The 6,980-nt window shown below is 35.5% G+C and overlaps 1 pseudogene; it reads right to left on the reverse strand.

Annotated features, from left to right (window-relative positions):
• Nucleotides 1-3,418: 3,418 nt before the first annotated feature.
• On the reverse strand, nucleotides 3,419-4,052 carry LOC122488965 (annotated as a pseudogene).
• Nucleotides 4,053-6,980: the final 2,928 nt, after the last annotated feature.

Genomic DNA, 6,980 nt, shown 5'->3' on the forward strand with positions numbered 1-6,980 from the left:
AAACACTGTCCCTTTCCTTGTCCCCCTGGATCTTATACTTGTACTATCATTTAATCCAGTCTTGGGAGAAAGAGTTGACCAACATATGTTCTGTCTGTTGTCTTGAACCACTATCAGGATCTACATTCTGTTTTTCATAAAAAGTAACTTAGTTTTGCTTGACATTAAGACACTAAAGTTAATCATTTAAAAGCTTTATGGCATTTATATTGTGCTTTGTAACCTTAGTTCTGTTTTCTTTGTTCTATGTTTAAATGGATTTAATGTCTATCACCATTTTTTTATTAGTTTTTCATTCCTAAGTTCTAAATTTTGATCCCCTCTTGTATGGATTTTATTTCAAAGGTTTATTAAAAAAAATACTTCTTGGTGCTATATTCCCTAAGTTCTTTCACACTAGAGCAGACAATGTGTCTATTGCCTTTCAACCTAAAGAAGCACTTAACTGATTATAGAAAATGTAGGTCACACTTTGTTGTAATGCTGTGACATTACTGTCTTCTGGTATTCAACATGGCAGAAGTCACCATATGCCATGGTGTCTCTATCCATTTGATTGGCTAGATTCCATTCTTGAGTCATTTTTTTTTGCCCCTCAAGAAAGTGAATGCATGTTATTATTTTTTTCCTTTCACATTCAAGAATATCTGTTTGTAGCCTTCATAGCTGAATGGAATATTAACTGGATGCAATATTTTTGGATCACATTTCTTTTCCTTTGCAGTTTAGTAGACAGTGCTCCATTGTCCTCTCCCCTGGAGTGTTGCTCTGGAGAAGATTAAGGCCAGTCTCCTTTTGTTCTAGATTATAGCAATTTGTTTCTAGATGCCTAAAGAATTTTTTCCTTATCTTCTAAATTCAATAATAACAGGGATATGATTTAGAATGGATAGTGTTCAATATTTTTGTCCTGGAATAGTATATAAACTTCTGAGTCGCAGAGCCTTTTATTCCTACAGTTCAGGATTATCTTTCTATTTGTTATTGAAACAGGTTTTCTGATTCATTTTTTTGAGTTCTTTAACTCAGGGACACTTACCATCCTTGTGTAATGTCATCTTTTTCACTCTTCCATAGCTATTATCTTCTATTTCCATTAATCTTTTTATCTTTTTCCTTTGATTTTACTGTGCTTACCTCAGCCTTTTCTTTGTGTAAGTAATTTATTTTTCAGCCCTGTCCATTCAATTTCTTTCCATATGTAATTTGTTTATTAGTTTTGTAATGGCATTATTTTACTTTCAATTTGTGTCATTTTTTTCAGTTTTATTTCATTCTGTGTTATTATCTTACATTTAAGCTCTTATTTTATTTATGTTCTTAATATGCTTTTCTATGGTATGAAACACTGGTGAGACATTTTCCTGTGTTTTTTAGACTCTGGTTGCTATAGAATTTCTTTTGTTATTTTTTGTTCTGTTTGCATAGTTCTTATGTCATTATATTTTTGTGTTGTTTATATTTCCAATGAATCCTGTATGTAGACTTTGTTTTTGCCCTGGTATAATCTGGTAAATTCTCCGGAAGTCTATCTGATATTCTCTGAGTCTTTCCCTACAAAATATGGTTTGAGAGCTGGTTATTGAATTATTCTTACTTCTCAGTGGCCTGAGGATTTTGGTGTATTTTGGAAGATGGGTAGGAATTGGGAGACAGCTGAGCTGGGACTGGGTATAGCCTATTTGTTCAATTATTCTATACTTTTACTATTTGATTCATGGTTTTTGTTGAAGTGTTCACATCTACTACCCTTCTGGATTTGTCAGTTTTACTTTGTAATCCTGTCAGTTTGCTATGCCTAATGGAATGTTATATTATTAGGTGCCAAATTGTTTTATTGTCTTGGGAATTATTCTCTATTTTTTGTAATTCAACTTACTATGAAATCTATTTAGCTTTTGAAAAGTTTATATTTAAATTTTCTTTCTGGTTTGGTGTTAGGTATACCTTTTATAACCACATGTATCTGAATTTATATCATCGTTACTCCATCTGATAATCATGCTGAGAATAACCTGAGAGTTGATGGGGGAAGTGGGTGATGGGCACTGAGGAGGGCACCTGTTGGGACAAGCACTGGGTGTTGTACGGAAACCAATTTGACAATAAATTTCATACCAAAAAAATAAAAAATAAAAATAAATGATAATTTCTTTTAATGGGTGAGCTTTATTTATCACATTCACTTTGATATCTTATGCATTTGGGCTTATTTCTACCACCTCTTTTTGTATTTTCTGCTTACCATTCATTTTCCTTGTTTTTTTTTTTTTCCTGCTATCCTATCTTCTGTTGGATTGATAAAGTGTTCTAAATTTTTCTTTTTCTTCCTTTTTTCTCTCTTCTTTTTCCTCCTCCAAATCCTCCTATTTGTCCTCCTTTTGATTCATCTAGTTTGGAAGGTATTAAGATTGTTTCTATTTATAAATTGGTTATCTAGGGTTTACCTTTTAAATTTTATGTAGAGCAACACACAGAAATGAGCACATGCATAACAGTACACCTCAATGAATTTTCACAAAGTAAAATACATGTGTAATAACCCAGATCAGGAAGTAGAACACTACCAGTACCCCCAGACCCCTAAAATGTCCCATCCCAATTTTCTCTTCTTCCCTTCCTAAGTTTAACTACTACTCTGTCTTCCTTACCATAGATTAGCTTTGTCTGTTTTGAACTTTATGTATATGGAATAATAAAATATAACCTCTTTGTGTATGACTCCTACTGCTCAATGCTATGTTGTTAGACCCATCTATGCTGTTGGATGTAATGGTGACTCATTTGCTTTAATGTTGTAGACTACCCCATTGTATGAATACACCACAATTTATCATCCATTATACTGTTGCTGGCCATTTAGATTGTTTCTAGTGTTTGGCAATGATAATTAATGCAATTTTAAATATTCTTGCTCCTGTCTTTCAGTCATCATTAGGTTGGATATGTTTGTAGTAGTGAAATCTGAGATTGTTAGGTTGTAGGCTACACATGCATTCAGCTTTAATAGTTACTACCAGTCTTCTGAAGTGGTTGTACCAATTTATATTTCCATTTATAGTGCATGAAATTTCTTGTTGATCCATATCCTCACCAATATGTAATATTACTAATTTCTTTAGATTTTGCCTATTCTTATGAGTGTGTAGTTATAGTTATACAATTTTTCAACTCCCTGATGACTACCGATGTTACGTACTTTATATGCTTGTCATCCATTTATTCTCTTTCATGAGTTATTTCTTCAGTGTTCAAGTTTTTGCCCACATTTTAATGTACTTTCTATTTTTATAATGCTTCACAGGAATATTTTACATATTTTGGATAATAATCTTTGTCAGATAAAATATAAAAGTATTTTCTTTAGTTTGTAGTTTTCTCTTTTATTCTTTTGCTGGGGTCTTTAGATAAACAGAAGTTCTTAATTTTGTCTCATTTATCAACACTTTTCTTTAGAAAGTTTTTCCTATCCTGAAGGCATGAAGATATTCTCTGTTTTCAATGTGATGGGTTTTTGTTTTGTTTTGTTTTTTTGGTTATCAAATGATCCTTTATTGAAATAGTTTCCTTTATAGGTTTTAACTAGCTGGGCATTTCACTACACCACTACTGATGTCATCTATGATATCACAAGGGTGGCAACCATCACATTGCAGCCCACAGACTGGGAAATTCCCAGGATTTCTTTAATGGTTCCAGAGAGTTCTCTGGCTAGAGATTGGTGCCACATCTGTTGACAACCCCATCAAAAGTGGTATTTCCACTGTGTTTAGCATTTTTACACTTCTTTCTGCCTCTTGGCAGTTCCTTGAGGGCTTTGATAATCAGGGCAGAAGCATAAGGCACCATTTCAATCCAGGAATGTTTGTTCTGAATGGTCACTTTCACTGTAATCCTCAGACCCTTCCAATCACCTGATTTCTTAGCAATATCATCACCAACCTTCTTTGTAGACAGGGCCAGGGCAGATGGCGCTCCGTATGAGTACACCTCTAGTATATGACTTTGATCTCATTGGGGTCAAACTTAGGAAGCATGGTGGAGGCACCTGGTGTCAGATGAACCTACTGAAGAAAGCTGTACCTTCGCCTCCCCCTAGCTGAAAGCCTAGAGTCTATGTGATATTTTATTATTACCATTCACATGGACATATATATCCCACTTGCCCCAGAATTGAGTTTTGTATCTTATGTGAAGTAGGATATCAAGAATATCCTATGGATATGGATATTCCATATGGTCAATATGGATAACCAATTGACCCAACATCATTATTTAAAAAAAAACATTTTTCTCATTATTTTTTATACTTTATAAGAAAACAAATGGTCTCGCATGTGTCTATTCTCTTCCGGTGTCTATTTGTCTAATCTTGTGCTAATACCAAACTGTCGTAACTACTGTAGCTTTGCAATACACCGTGATAACCCTTAGAGCAAAGTTCTCCAATTTTGCTATTCTTCAAAATTGATTTGTCTTGTCTTAGTCCTTTACATTTCTATATATAGATAAATTAGATAATATTTAATTTCCACAAAAATACTTTAACATTCATAGCATACAAGCTATAAATTAAGCATAGATAAAATTAATTAATTATAATTAAATTATAACATAGGCATTAACTCCTCGACATTGGCCTTTGAAATGAGTTTTTGGATTTGACTCCAGAAGCAAAGGCAACAAAAGAAAAAATAAACAAGGAGGACTATAGCAAACTAAAAAGCTTCTGCACAGCAAAGGAAATCATCAAAAAAATGAAAAGCTAATGTACTGATTGAGACAAAATATGAACAAGCCATATATATGAGAAAATATGTGCAAGTCAAAATATCCAAAATATTTAAAGAACTCATGCAACTCTGAGCAGAGAATTTGAAAAGACATTTTTTTTCCAAAAAGACATGTGGACGGCCAACAGACACATGAACAGATGCTCAATATCACTAATCATTAGGGAAATGCAAATCAAAACCACAATGAGATATTATTTCACATCTGTTAGAAAAGCTAGTATGAAAAAGACAAGAAAAGGGGCACCCCGGTGGCTCAGTCGGTTAAGTGTCCAACTTTGGTTCAGGTCATGATCTCATATTCGTGAGTTCGGGCCCCATGACTGGCTTTGTGCTGACAGCTCAGAGCCTAAAGGCTGCTTCGGATTCTATGTCTCCCTCTCTCTCTGCCCCTCCTCTACTTCCAATCTGTCTCTCTGTCTCTCAAAAATGAAAAAACATTCAAAAAATTAAAAAGACAAGAATTAAGAAGTGTTGGTGAGGATAAGGAGAAAAGGGAACCCTTATGCCCTGCTGATGGGAATGTAAATTGGTATAGCCACTGTGAAAAACAGTATGGGGATTCTTCAAAAAATTACTAAAACTACCATATGATCCCACAATTCTACTTCTAGGTATACCTGAAGGAAACAAAAACACTAATTTGAGAAGATACATGTACCCTCGTGTTCACTGCAATATTATTTATAACAGCCAAGATATGGGAAAAACCTCTATGTCCTTTGATGGATGAATGGATAAATAAGATGTAGTATATGTATACAATGGAATTCCATTCAGACGTATATAAAGAATGAAACCTTACCACTTGTGACATCATGGATGGACCTGAGAGCACTAATGCTAAGTGAAATAAGTCAGACAGAAAGACAAATATCATGTGGTCTCACTTATATGTGGAATCTAAAGACAAAACAACTGTGGGACACTTGGGTGGTTCAGCTGGTTGAGTGTCTGACTCTTGATTTCGGGGCAGGTCATGATCTCACATTTGTGAGATCAAGCCCCATCTTGGGGCTCATACCCCATGATCATGAGATCATGCTCAGAATGGAGCCTCCTTAAGATTCTCTCTCTCGCTCTCCCTCTGCCCCTCCCCACTCTAAATAAATAAAATAAAATAAAATAAAATAAAATAAAATAAAAATCAGCCAAGGAAACTAACAAAGACCAAGCTCACAAATACAAAGAACAGATTGGCTGTTGTGGGGCCCAGGGGTTAAAATGGGTGAAGGGGGTCAAAAGGTACAAACTTCCATATACAAAATGAATGAGTCATGAGGATATAATGTACAGAATGGTGACTAGAGTTAATAATACTGTATTGCATATTTGAAAGTGACTGAGAGGAAAATCTTAAGTCTTCATCATAAAACAAAAAATTAAAAGTTATAACTATGTATGATAAAGGATGTTAATGAGATTTATTGTGGTGATCAGTCATTATGTATACAAATATTGAATCATTATATTGTACACCTGAAACTAATACAATGTTATATGCCAAGTATACCTCAAAAAACAAAAAGAGTAGAGGAAGGAGTTAAGATGGTGGAATAGTAGGGGGACCCTATGCTTGCCTCAACCCAGACACAGATAAATATCAAATCATTCTGAACACCCAAGAAATTGATGTCCAATTTCTTGGACTGAGAGATCAAATTGTACAACTAGAAGGAGAGAAAAGGCCACATCATGGAAGGTAGAAGGTGTGGAGATGTGATTTGGGGGAGAAAAGAATCATGGGTGCTGTAGAGGGGAGGGAGCCCTGATTATGGACAGAGGATAGAGAGAGAGAGAGAGCAAACAACACACAGGGGATCACACAATAAAAACACTTCTCCAAAACCATTGACAGGAAAAATGAGAGGGGCTGGTTATTGTGAATTTTTACAACCACTGGGGCTCAAAGACTGAAGTTTTAGAAGTCTGCACCATGGCCAGTGTGGAGCCCAGTGGGTGCAGTGGTGCTCCTGTGGAGAAGGAAGGTGGTGGCCCAGGAGTGGAAGGTGTAATCTGAGGATCTGCTGGGATGCACTGGGAGAGAAGGTTCTCCCTTCTTGGAGTGCATCTGGGAGAGATGGCACTGTATCTCAGGGGACAAAAGAGTCAGCAAGTGCTATTGTGCTACCCAGTTTCTTAGCATAGGGGCAGAGACACCTGCTGAGGGCAGCTAACCTGGACACC

The sequence above is a fragment of the Prionailurus bengalensis genome, chromosome B2, assembly GCF_016509475.1.
Source record: "Prionailurus bengalensis isolate Pbe53 chromosome B2, Fcat_Pben_1.1_paternal_pri, whole genome shotgun sequence".
Lineage (NCBI taxonomy): Eukaryota > Metazoa > Chordata > Mammalia > Carnivora > Felidae > Prionailurus > Prionailurus bengalensis.